This window comes from Giraffa tippelskirchi, chromosome 2 (assembly GCF_054371585.1).
Source record: "Giraffa tippelskirchi isolate mGirTip1 chromosome 2, T2T-mGirTip1v1.2.pri, whole genome shotgun sequence".
Taxonomy (NCBI): domain Eukaryota; kingdom Metazoa; phylum Chordata; class Mammalia; order Artiodactyla; family Giraffidae; genus Giraffa; species Giraffa tippelskirchi.
The window spans coordinates 145,618,614-145,632,599 of record NC_137276.1 but is presented as its reverse complement, the minus strand read 5'-3'; the positions used below and the strand labels follow the sequence as shown (position 1 = coordinate 145,632,599).

Sequence of the window (13,986 nt, the reverse complement as noted above, 5' to 3'; positions counted from 1 at the left end):
AGATTCTTTACCGCTGAAGTCACTGGGGAAGCCCCCTGCCCCCAGCCCTGGTACCATGACTTTTTGCTAAATCTCCAGTATTGTACAATGATAATACTAATGACATTTCTAATTTATTCAGTGCATGTGATATACTGTCAACTCTATTAGACCTTTGCTGACATTACTGCTGTAGTTCTCTGAAGCCAGGATTCAAGATGGAGGTTCCACTTTCAAGGTGATTCACTTGCATATCCAGAAAGTTTGGCTGGTTATTGGATAAGGGCCTCTATTCCTCCCTGCTGTGCCTCTCCATGGAGCTATTTGAGTGGCCTTACAATATGGCTGCTGGCTACCCTCAGAGAGAGTGATCCAAGAGGTCAAGACAGGAGCTGCAGTGTTTGTTAAGACTAGCACTGAAGGTCATGCATTGTGACTTCCTTAGTATTCTGTTAGTTTCACAGGGTGTGATTCAGTGGGGGAGGGCCCTATACAATGTTATCAGTACTAGGAGGTTTTATGTTTGTGAGACATAAATTATTATTACCCAACTTTATAGATAAGTAAACTGTGGCACAATTAGTAAGTGGTAGAACTGTGATTTGAGTGCAGGCATTCTGGTTCCAAAGTTCATACTCTTAATCATCATGTTATCAGGTAAGTTAGACTTCAGTATTGACTATCATTATTAGATACTGGTTGCATGTATGCTGGGTATTATGAGCTCTTTGTTCTATTTTTACTGGTCTGTTTTTCATTCCTATAGCAGCAATACCACACTTTTTATTTTTTTCCCATAGATTTATAACTTAATATCTGGGATATTCCCCCAGTTCATTCTTCTTTATGAGATCTTTGGGTATTCTTGGATCACTGTACTTCTATATTCATTTAGAATAATATGTAGTATTCCATGAGAAATCATGCTGGAGCATTGATTGGAGTTGTACTGAACATATAGATCAATATTAGAAGAATTGATGTCTTTATGATTATTTTGTCTTCTCTTCCTCAAACGTTGGATTCTTAAATATGACATATGTGTCCATTAACTGTGCTATCATTTCACAGATCTGGTGACTTTTCTGTTAGTTCACTCAGGTCAATGCTTAGCTATGTCAGCTTTCTTTTAGTGGTAGTCACTTAATCTTGTAAGAAGCTGTTTGCAATTTCAGTCTTTGCTTGTCCTAGTTTCCTAATTTAGGAAGAATATTGCCACCACTTGTATTTTGTCATGTGGTAACCTGCAGTTCTTGGACAGTTCCTCTCATTCTTACTTTTCTATTTTTATAGCCCTTTACATCCTGAAAATACCCTGAGATCACTTCAACTTTTTGCTTATTGTATCTACCCACTCCAAAGCCCCTTCTTACCTCTCAAGATTACTGGGGATTTAAAATAGGTTTTGTCAGATCTGCCTAGAGGAAATGTTGGGAAGAGGATAGGGGAAGGGAGAGGTATGTTGTGAAGGGTTGGACAAATGGGTGAAGGGGTAACAATAGGTATTTGAGTGATGAGCTCTAAGCCAGTGACTGTTGCTACGAAGGTTCATTTGTGTGCAGAGCCTTGAGTGTCTTTTATTCTTGGAGCTCATACTTGTCATACTTTGCACTCCTCATCTCACACCTCTTCAATCTCTTAGAGTGCCTGGTAACCCATGCAGAAACAGCACTCAGTGAACACATATCTGTCCTGCAATATGAAAGCACATTTCTTTTGGTTTCACCTTATGTAAATGACATTGCATTATTCTTTAATCCATTGACTAAACATGATCAGTGAACTTTCTTATTTATGATGAGATTTCATAAATAAGAAACCCAACTTTGGAGGGAGGGGGCAAAATCCTAAAGGTGACATTAATGCTCTAAGTTCTTAGGTATCCTGTAGGTCCCTGTACAGGTTATTTAGTTAATGTCTCCTCACTGAATTGAAAGAAGGTATTTAGAACTCAGCAATAACTTTCTCAGGACTTCCCAGGTGGCGCTTGTGGTAAGGAACCCTCCTGCCAATGCAAGAGAGATAAGTGATGTGGGTTTGATCCCTGAGTTGGGAAGACCTCCTGGAGGAGGGCACAGCTACCCACTCCAGTATTCTTGCTTGGAGAATCCCAGGAACAGAGGAGTCTGGGCAGCTGCAGTTCATGGGCTCACAAAGAGTTGGACACAACTGAAGCGACTTAGCATGCATGCATGCAGTAACTTTCTGAATCCTCAAATCTGCCTCCTTGTTTTCATGTATAAGAAGTCTCCAGTGAAAGGGGTCTCTACATACACAAAGCTAGCATTTTTAATCCTAATTTTGCAAGGACTCTGATCTTAACCAGAGTGTTTAAAAATATACGTTAATAATGAAATTCAATAACCTATGGAGGGTCCTATGGAGTTTTAGCAGCAGAGCCATTGTGGATAACATTTCTTGTGAAACTTTAATGCTTACACCACCCGGAAGGTGCTGAGACAATGCTGACTAAAGAGGAAGGTTTTCACTGGGTGAGGTATACCCATTGATGTTCAGTGTTTACTGGCATAATGGAAGCACTTGGGAACAAATATTTCCTTGTATGTGTTAAGCCTCATTTAGAGCCAAACCTTTCTTCAAATACTCTATTCGCAGTCAAATTTTTGGTGGAAATGCAGCAATTCTCTAAAAGAGCAAATTCTGTATGTATCTAAAAGTATTTGCTGTGTTTCAGTGCTTTTTTTTTTTCTTTTCCCCCAAGAGCAATTCTTTTTACTTTTTCAGCCTTCTTTCCCTCTATGTTTACTTCATACCCTTAGGTGAACAGAAAAGATGGAACAAAGAAACAGTTTCCAAATTTATGCTTTTGGTTGGATAAATTGGCATCATAAGGAATGGAAACTTCAGAGCAGCTTTTAAAGCATGGCTTTCATATGTTTGTGTGATAGGGTGCAGAGCTGAAGCTCATTCAGTGCAAATTGTAGCTCTCCCTGTTCACTTCTGGAATGTAGCCCATGAGTAGAAGGTATATTGGGAATTACCTTCAGTTGAAAATTTTTTCTTGAAAATCTTTTTGCCTCTTTAGAGCTAAACATTTCTGTTCTGAGGGTCCTAAATAAGACGAGTGAGTTAGGTGTCTAATGCTTCAGTAAGCATGACCTCCCCTTGGTGTCACACAGACCGAAATGGGGCCCAGCCTTGTCTCCTGGTGCAGGCAGGGGCACCAGGGCCCCTGAAAACAAAAACTAATCACTTAAAGTTGGAGGCATTGTGGTCCTTAAACAACTGGGACGTGGTTAGCTTTTTTTTCCTCCCTGGAAACTTATCCTCACTGCTTTCCTTATCTTCTCTAGGTAAGAAGAGAGTCTACGATTCAGAGCTAGGATCAATTTCATGTACCACAGTCACACTGTTGTCTCCATTACTTGCAAAAGAAGCAGAAAGAGAGACAGGAAAAGAAACCCAAACACAAAAGGGCCAAATGTGTGCAAGTCAGGCTGATGGAGGGAAGAAAGTGGGGGAGGGCAGGTGGGCAGCAGACGTTCTGCCTGCTCGGTGATGCTGGACAAGTCAGCGAACCCTTGGCTTCACCGTCCTCATCCACAGTTTTGGGTTTTCAGTTTGAGTTCTTTCTTTCGGTATATAAGAGTACTGCTGCTGCTGCTGCTGCTAAGTCGCTTCAGTCGTGTCCGACTCTGTGCGACCCCATAGATAGCAGCCCACCAGGCTCTGCCATCCCTGGGATTCTCCAGGCAAGAATACTGGAGTGGGTTGCCATTTCCTTCTCCAGTGCATGAAAGGGAAAAGTGAAAGTGAAGTTGCTCAGTCGTGTCCGACTCTTAGTGACCCCATGGACTGTAGCCTACCAGGCTCTTCCATCCATGGGATTTTCCAGGCAAGAGTACTGGGATGGGGTGCCATTGCCTTCTCCATATAAGAGTACATGACATCTTAAATCCTTCCTGGACTTCTCTCAATAGTCATGGACAGCCTGTCATCTGTGTACCAGCAGAATTGGCATCACCCTGGACCTTGCTGGAAAGGTTGACTGTCAGGCCCCATCCAGTGTACTTTTACCAAGTCTGCTGGCTGATCCATCTGCCTATTGTAGTTTCAGAGGCTGTTCCATGGGAAGTCTGTGACTGCCTTGTTTTAGACTAAAAACAGTGAAACCAACACCGACCAACCAACCAGTCAAACAAAAAACCTTAGGGATTTACATTATCCTGAGCTCCCTTCTGTATTATAGGATCTTGGCATTGTGGGGAAAATTGAGTGCCCCCCACCCCAGTATTCAGTATGTCCCAATACTGATTGTCCTCTAAGCGGTTAAGGCCCTAGGGGAAGGCTGTTAGGTTTAACACCCGTCTCCCACCTCAGTGAAGATGTGCCAAAACCGGCCTCTGGTTCTGTGCTTCTTTGTCTTTTTCAGAATAGCACCAAGTACACAGTGCCAGGCTTATGCTCTTCATGGTTTCCCTTTGTGGCATGTCACAGTCATGATGCACCTTTATACTTTCCATTTTTCACAGCATCCCAGAGCTGGAGGCAGGCAGGCACCATTGCCCCTCTGCTGAGAGCTAAGAGGTCACAGCAGGTCACAGCAGCTGAAGAACTGACCGGAAGTCCCAAGGTCTCTGCCTCCAACTCCCAGCCTCCTCCTGCCTCTAGGTGTCCACAGCTTTAAAGAGGGCACAGACTTCCATTAGGGCTGCATTTACATTTTGGTGGCATATAAAGCCCCTTTTCTTGTGAGATAGGCAGGTTTTGTGCCTGTTCTGTAAGGTCTGAGACACGGGCAATATGAAGATCGGTATTAGAATATTTCCTCCCAGAGATCCCAGGTGCCTGGGTAGTGCCGCTGGGCCACGTGACCTGCTTGCATGTAATGTGCACCAGGGAGCAGGACGGTTGCCTGCTGCAGGATTCCTAGTAGGTGCTCCCTGGGCTCCCCACCCAGCTCAGCTGCACCGGCCAGCCTCAGGGCTGGCGGTGAGGATGCTGCTGGCTTTTCCCTCTCAACTTGCTTTCTTTTATCTTCTTTCATCTTGGGAGATAAGATTCCCTCCCACATTTGGTACTTTGCCAAGTCCACATATTTTACTTGTTTGAAAAAGCTAGAATCAATATTTTGCTACCCACTCATCAGGCTGCAAATACATTTTTATTTTCAATTCTTCCTTTCACATAGGGTTCTGTAGGGGGTCTCCTTTTTTTTTTTTTTGCACCGAGAGGAAGAACCTGCAGAGCTGTCTCCTATGAATACAGGACTGTGGCTGAGATGCATTTCTACTCTTTAGGACGACAGTGTCTGCTGGGCAGAGAAGCTGGAAACTGGGCAATTAAAGCATCTTGTTGGCAAGATGTTGAAACGTGAATCATTAGCAGGTATACTGATCTTCTGACCCACAGCCCCTCTCAAAGCCGATTAGAAAGCTATTTCTGGTCTGCTTTGCCTTCATTTAAGCATGCATTTCATGCTTTCTAAATTTTGATAATTTGTCATGTCCAGCTAACGAATCTGTCAACGTATTGGAGCAGAGTTGAAAGAGGAAGGTTATGTCAAGATTTTGGAGCTGGTGAAAAACAGCAGTAAGATTCCCTTTGAGTCCAAATGAGAGCCGGTGGTCTGGGAAGGCTCTTCCCCAGGGAAAGCTTGTGGAATTCCTGCCACATATCAGGAAGGACTATTGTAATTAGAATTGCTGAATGATCTTGGGAACTTGATTTTGCAATGAGATATTTTCTGTGATCTAGAAGGTGTTTCTCTGAATTTAAAGCAGACCCTCTGTGGCAACTCAGTCTGATTTTCCTCCAGACAGGTGTAGGCAAAGGCAGGAGAATTCTGCTATTACTCTCACTGCATGTGTAGCCTTGAGGTATAGCAATTTGTGAGCAATATAGCCTATTTACCTGCCTTGAAGAGATAAATTTGGTGCTCTGTACACAGTAGGCATTCTGGAAATGTTACCTGACTAATGATTTAGTTTGTTTCTGGGACCAAGTTGGGAAAGAAATTTTGTTAGCAGGCCTAGGCAATAGGAAAATAATTGCAGGTGTTTAATAAAAATTCAGGGAAGCTAAGCCACTTTGGGACATCACATGAAATAATTGGTAGATAAAAGTTTTCTTTTAGAGAATCCACAGATGAACGCATTTTAAATAGGTGCTGGGAAGATGTTGATACAGGGTACACCAGTAAAATAGTGAGTTCTCTTTATCTTTTTCCAAGGTCAAGAACTGCTCTACCGAGTGAAGATGAGGGGAAACATTATAATTATCCAGGTATTTTCTTATAGAAATTGTTATCACCCCCTCACCCCCACCCTGCTGAGGATACTGTAGAGATACTGGAGCTGGTAGAATCACTCTTTTGCAACTAAGATAACATCCAAATTCTTTTTGTATCATGGTCTGAAAAGCCCAGTATGATTTGGTGTTTTCTTACTTTGAAACCTACTCATATGTTTTTGCCCTTGCACTTGATTCCTTCTGTACGGGCCCTTTTCCCACTGTTTGAGTGGTCTCAATATCGTTGAACCTGCCAGACAAAGGCAGGTTTAAGATAAGTGTCACTTTTTCAGAAAAGTATTTACTATCTTCCCATTAGAAGTGGAAGTCTCTTTTGCACTATTTCAAGAACGTCATAATTTTCCATATAGAATGTATCAAAGCTTATATTTATACTTTCACTTCTTTCAAGCATCATAATTTGCTCACTCATGTCCAACTCTTTGTGATCCCATGGACTGCAGCCTGCCAGGCTCCTCTACCCATGGAATTCTCCAGCCAAGAATATTGGAGTGTGTTGCTATTCCCTTCTCCAGGGGATATTGCCCATCCAGGGATTGAACCCAGATCTCCTGTATTGCAGGCAGATTCTTTACCATCTCAGCCACCAGGGGAAGCCTAATTTTCCATATAGAATGTATCAAAACTTATATATACATATATATGTATATATAAGTTCTTTTTTCAGGATGAGCTACAGAGAATAATTTGTACATGTGGTCATATTCTCTATGGAGAGGTTGCCACTGGGAGGTCACTCTGCAAGTGTAGGGACACATCTAAGGTATTTGGGACACAGTGAAAGGAGAGCAGTAGTAGGCTGGCAAGAGTGGTGCTGGGTGCTACACTAACTTGCTTTCCTAATTCAGCTCAGCCTGCTGGGTGCAAAATAGGGCTGATGCCAACCATCTCACAAGGCTTTTGTGGGGAATGTAATTGGGGAGGACTTTTCAAGTGTGGCACTTAATAAGTGCACAACCAAATCTTAGTTTCCTGCAGATGGCTAGCCTAGAAAATTCCTTCAAAGAGCTGTTTCTTGAAAGGGTAAGATGGTAAAATACTTCCATATTGGTATAAATGTGAACTTTGCTGGTAGAAAGGTCACACACACCATCTTTGTGAAAAGCAATTTGGTAATATATACTAAGAAACTCAAAATTTTTATGCTACTCGTCCCTGTGATTATACCTCGGTCAGTCCATCTTAATTTAATTAAAAATGTAGGAAAAAGTTTGTATTTAGTGATGCTCATCATCACATTGTTACAGTTATAAATTGGAAGCATTTTAAATATCCAACAGTAAGTAAATGATGATATAATGTGTGATGTATCTGCAAGATGGATTATTATGCAACCATTACAAGTAATGCTTTCAAGGAGTTGTTAACAACAAGGGAAATGATTACAATACTGTTAAAAAGAGTGGACTGTAAAATTATATCATCCCAATTTTATTACAAAATGGACTTAGTACTACTTATTAAGAATATCTGGGCATTTATCAAAGATTTATTATATGCTGGGTATTGTTCTAAGGGATTTACACATACTAGCACCAGAAAAGGCACTATTGTCATTCACCTGTACATGTGAGGAACTCAAGGGTTAACCTGATTAGTAATTTTCCCATAAATTTTTAATTGCTAGAATTGGAGCTGAAATGTGGACTCCTAATTTATCTACCTACATTCAAATATACTACCTCCCCATCTCTCCATTTATTCTCTGTCTGTACAGCAGCAGACAAATCACCTTGAAACAAAAATCTGACTATTTGATTTCCCGGGTCTCTTAGGATAAAGACCAAAATTCTTATCTAACTATAGAGCCTATGCTCTTAACTAGGACTGTTAACTGTTCTCCAGATGATATTGCTTTTTTTTCATATTGGGGAAGTTATGGAAAATTTTTGTTTTCTTTTTTATGTTTTTCTGTATTTCCCAAGTCAATTAACATATATTGTGTTTATAATGGGAGGCAGGGTGTGCAGGGAAGCAATAGTGGTGATGGTTTCTAAGAAACCATTTTTATTTTTTAAAGAAAGAAACCAGAGCACCACAGCTGTGCCCTTGAAGGTGCTGGAGGGTGGTGGATGGGGGCACGAATCACAGACATTTCACTGGAGCTATAGCTGAGGCTTCACTTGTGACATACAACATCCTCAGCCCGAGCCACCTGTTCCTATCCCCTTGTTGACAAGAATAGCAGCTTCATTGAGGCAAGGACACTCACTGGAAACTGTTGATGGAAACAGCCCTGAAAGAGCAAACATTGTGTTAGGTTAAGGATACCTCATTGTTGAGTTCACTGCTCTCACGGGCATTGTCTCGGGAAGGGGATCCCCTTCTTAAACTTAACTCCCTGGCAGTGTTGCGGTGTTCTCAGATGTGCAGGGTTCTTAGTAATCACCCCAAATTACTATTCTTCTTCCACCACTTCACCCACTGGACACATACCTATCGAGTGAATTCAAGTCTGTCACCAATACTCAGGTATTTACCACTTGGGTATCTCTTGGATCCATCTGTTAAGTCTCCATCTCATGGTCACCATTTCAGTCCAGGTCACCTTCTACTGGCCACTGCCGGCATCTCCTCACTGATCATCCCACACCCAAATGTCCCGTCTCCCCACCCAGCCACTCCCTCTCTGTCCGCACTGCAGCAGAGAAATCATCTTGCAACTCAGTGTGATTTTTGATGATGTGTTTCCTAGTGATGTTAGGGTGAAGAACACAATTCTCGGTTCTGCAGAGCCTGTTGCGGGACCTGGTCTTTACTCTCTCTGTCCTCTGCTCTCACTGCGCTCCACTTGCCGTGTCTGCTAGGCTTGCTCAGCCTCCGCAGAAGACACTGTCCATCCCTTCCCCCACCCCTGAGGTTTCCTCTACCTGGAACACGCTTCCTCATTCTTTCATCAGACTTAGCTCAGTGGCTGCTTCTTCAGGGAAACCCCTCAATCTTCTTTGCTAAAGAGTTTGTCTTTATTTGATTTCAGTTTTCTCAATTATATACCCTGAGCACTACTCACTGTGACAGTCATCCTGGTTATATCTTGACATTGGCTCACTTGGCTCTGATTAATTAGTTGATATGTGTTTCCTCCACTAAATTATAAGTTCCATGAAGGCAGGGATTATGCATGGTTTGGTTCATGTGGTATACTCAGCCTAGCATAGCCCACAACACATTAGACAGTTAGTACATGTGTTTTGGATGAAGGCACAAATGCCTACAGTGTGGCAGGCATAGCATCAGATCCTGGTACGGAAACCTGAATGATGCATGGGACCTTCTCCCAGGAGCTCACAGTCTAGACAGACAGACTGTTAAGTGAGTGGGTTAGTGTACCTGGACATGGTTGCTATGAATGTGGTGTGAACTGGGTCTGTGGGAGCACCTGGGAGGTGCATCTCAGGTGCAGTGATGGTTTAGGAGAAGGTGTTTGAGATGAGTTTTGAAGAACAAAGAGGATCTAATGAGGGAAAGGCCTGGGAAGGGGACTGTGGGTGGGTGAGGGGCAGGCCCCTTAGAAGAAACAATACAGGAAGGAGGTATGTGTAGAGTAAGTGGTATTGGTGCCTGTTATTAGTAGAAGTCTGAGCCCTGCTGCCTACTGCATCTTGGTATCGGGGTCTCCAAAGAAAATACACTGCAGTCACTGCAGTCAAGCACTGGGTAGGATGTGTTTTACTTAAGTAGAGAACTACACGTGTGCTCATTCATGTCTGCCTCTTTGCGACCCCATGGACTGTAGCCTGCCAGGCTCCTCTGTCCTTGGGATTCTCCAGGCAAGAATACTGGAGTGGGTTTGGATTGACATTTCCTCCTCCAGGGGATCTTCTCAACCCTGACCCATGCCTCCTGCATTGCAGGCAGATTCTTTACCACTGAGCCACCACATGGAGAAGAGGCAGAGCAAAATCAACCCTAGTGCATAGGTTGCCTACAGCCAGCAGGCCCTGCTGGGCAGCTAGTACAGTTTGGTTGATCTACTCAGCCCCTGTCCCCTCCCCAAAGGGGACAGATGAAACAGTGGGGCTGGCCATATGCTGTATGATGTGCACGCTTAAGCAGAACAAAGCAGCACAGAGAAGGTCTTCCTGCATAAGGTGGCAGATTCAGCAAGGCCATGAGGACTTGTCTCTTGGTGAGGATGTTTCTCAGGCCCAAGGTTTATACTTACTTGGCCCAGTAGGGTCAAAAGACTGCATGCAGGGAACTGCTTTTCTCAGCAGAATGGTGTACCCATCCTGTATTGATCTATTACATCATTTTTGAGGTGAAGTCTCTATCTTTCCAGGAAAACTCATATTTTTCAAGGAGCAAAAATTCTGGGAAGATCTTGAACTTTAATTCAGCTAATTTCTGAGTGTTAGCAAAGGGTCTTTATGTATTTCTCTGGTATCATTGAAGTTTCATTTTTATTCAGAAATACATGTTGACATTCAAGTAAACAAATGTTCTCATAATTAATTGCTCCCCTCAATCTCATAAATAATTGGAAGTAATTGGAAATGGAATAAATCTCTCTCCATTAAGCTTGGTCTGGGTGTACTGCAAAAAACAGGCCCTACCGTCTCTAGTCTTTAGCTCCCGGGTCCTGACCTCAGCTTTGGCATCATATACAATTTCAAAATTAGTTTTTTCCTGTGTTGGTATCTGAGTTTCAGAAAGCTTGACCCCTCCATCTGTGCCACCATTGAAAGCATAGACTCTGAAGGTAGATATCCAAGGTTCAGCGCCTGGTTCCACTGCTTATGAGCAGTGAGAACTTCAGCAAGTTGCTTTAACTCTCTGGGTCTCAGTTTACTTTATCTTTAAAGTGAGAACAATAATATTACCATATAGGCGTTTTATAAGGATACGTTGATATACATATATTTTTTACAACAAACCATGAACTCAATAAACTTTATAAATATTTAAGTAGGCAAAACCTTTTGGCAAATTCTAAAGGTTGTGGACATGCCTGTAATCATTAATTAAAGGTTAGAGTAAGTGTCAGTTGCCTGTGTGATCTTTGAATGGGTTTTTAGGTTAGGCAGTCTCCCCAAAGCAGTTACTGACAAACTTACCATATGGAATTTAAACATCTCCAGGTTAGAAGAGGTAGCTGTAGGGATGGAGATTGGGTGGGAGCTCAGAGACAAGGCCCTTCTCGGACAAGGCAGAAGAGGCGGGAAGAGTAGCAAGCTAGTCTCATGCATGGATTGGTCAAGATCACAGGGCTCCAAGTTGTGTGCTGCCTGCATTTGTATATTTGTGTGGTTTGTACCCCAGCATAGCAACGCATACTGTGCTCCAGCAGCGTGCCAACTGCCTGATGCTCAGGATGAGTAAGACACAGTGTCTGCCCTCACAGCTCATGTTTGGTGGGGGGCATCTAAACGTTTCCACAGATAACAGTTCTAAACCACATACACTGTGCTAAGTATAGGTAGAAAGCAATTTCCTGGAGAGATGCATTCCAAGTGACAAAATATGAGAAAGCTCTTGGAGAATGTAGCACTTAGGTGCACCTTCGCTCGGATGAGGGAGGGAGATTTTAGTAGGTGCTTTCAGAACAAGAGGATATGGCAAACAGAAGGTGCAGCTGAAATAAAAGGCTGGTGGCTGGGAATTGAACAAATTCACTTTATTTTTTTGGGCTCAAAAGTCACTGTGGATGGTGACTGCAGCCACAAAATTAAAAGACGCTTGTTCCTTGGAAGAAAAGCTATGACAAACATAGTGCATTATAAAGCAGAGAAATCACTGCCGACAAAGGTCTGTAGAGTCAAAGCTATGGTTTTTCCAGTAATCATGTGTGGATGTGAGAGTTGGACCATAAAGATGGCTGAGCACTGAAGAACTGCTGCTTTTGAACTGTGGTGCTGGAGAAGACTCTTGAGAGTTCCTTAGACAGCAAGGAGATCAAATCAGTCAATCCAAAAGAAAATCAACCCTGAATATTCATTGGAAGGACTGATGCTGAAGCTCCAATACTCTGGCTACCTGATGCAAAGGGTAGCCTCATTTGAAAAGACCCTGATGCTGGGAAAGATTGAGGGCAGAAGGAGAAGAGGGTGACAGAAGATGAGATGGTTGGATGGCATCACCTACTCAATGGACATGAGTTTGAGCAAACTCCAGGAGTGAGTGAAAGACAGGGAAGCCTGGTGTACTGCAGTCCATGGGGTCACAAAGAGTTACTCTTTGTAGAGTAAGTGGTATTGGTGCCTGTTATTAGTAGAAGTCTGAGCCCTGCTGCCCACTGCATCTTGGTATCGGGGTCTCCAAAGAAAATACACTGCAGTCACTGCAGTCAAGCACTGGGTAGGATGTGTTTTACTTAAGTAGAGAACTACACGTGTGCTCATTCATGTCTGCCTCTTTGCGACCCCATGGACTGTAGCCTGCCAGGCTCCTCTGTCCTTGGGATAAGGATGCCTTAGGATAAGGCATCCTTAATTAATTAATCACTAATTAATGATTACATCCTTGCCTAAGGATGACTTAGCTTCTGAACAACAACAAAGGAACACCAAGTAAATCAGGCAACGAGACTGTAGGGTTGAATGGAGTTACAATCACTTGTTATATGAAGAGAGTCTGGGACCTCTCTTTGTTTATTTATTCCTGGCACGAGAGTGCACATCTGACTTGCATAATGAAATCTTGACTCATCTCTCCTCCTCCTTCTCACCCACCCCATTTTGTTGGTCCTTTCTCTCCCCTCAAGTTTAAGCTTTGCTGGAATAAAGAATGAATGTAATTCTCCTATAATAGGAGACAACTGGGAACTGACAAGGAGGGACTAACAGATTGTGTCATCAAAGGCAATAAGAAGATTCATTTGAATGAATGTCTAGCTCATAATTCCCAAAGCCTGCTCTTCTGCAAATACAAAGTAATGTGCGTTCCTCCAACCTGCTAGGTGATGTCCATTATCCTATCTGTCTTCCTTTATCACTTAAGTTCACTCTGTGGTTAACCACTATTTTAGATCCATCTTTCTTTCCTGGAACCATTTTCTCTTTTTACTGGGACAAAGGAATCTAGGCTGATAGCTTCCTGCGAACAGCATGAAAACCTTTTAAGTTGCACAGAGTTGATGGATTTTCATCCCTTCCTCTAAATACAATACATATGCTATCCCTGGGGTTCACTTAATGCTTCCCTGCTGCTGATGAAACTGCTGCTTGACACAGACGAGGACCCGACACACCGCATCGCTGCACACTCTTGTTCAGATTGCAGTCTAACCAGTGAAGCCAAAATGAAGAGTCTAAGCCCCCGATCCTGGAGGCACAGAGCAATATTAAATGTTGTGCTTGCTGACGCTTCTCCTCTTGAATGTGAAATACATTTGCCACAGTCTCCAGATCCCAGTGTCCTAAGTGGTCGGGTGATTCTGAATTGTGTACCATGAACAAGATGCACGGGGCTCAGGGGAGAGGCTTTGAAAGAAAAAATGATGTGGATGCTGAATGCCTCCACCTCTGGGAGAGTCCTTAACAAGAGGGTCTGCCTGTTTTGGGCTAGAATGAAGTTACCATTCTTTTGTTTGCCCATTGGGAAAATAACCATAGCAGTCAGCCTATAGTTCTTGGGCTGGTTGCATCTACAATTTTATGTATGAGAAGTCTGACAAGAAATAGTATTAAATGAACATAAAGGACCTTGGATTGGATAGGTCAGAGCCAAGAAAACCAAACAAAACAGACTGAGTAAAAGCATGTCTTGTGCCACAGACTATTCTGTGTACCTGAC

General features: G+C 42.8%; 1 long non-coding RNA gene across 1 annotated transcript in view; it reads left to right on the top strand.

Moving 5' to 3' along the window:
• The first annotated feature begins 462 nt into the window (after nt 1-462).
• LOC145538635 (uncharacterized) overlaps nt 463-13,986 on the top strand; it is a 520,942-nt gene continuing 507,418 nt past the window's right edge. The window contains exons 1-3 of the long non-coding RNA XR_014077111.1: nt 463-636; nt 5,241-5,328; nt 6,173-6,225. This is a non-coding gene — a long non-coding RNA (uncharacterized LOC145538635). The remainder of the gene's footprint in view (nt 637-5,240; nt 5,329-6,172; nt 6,226-13,986) is intronic.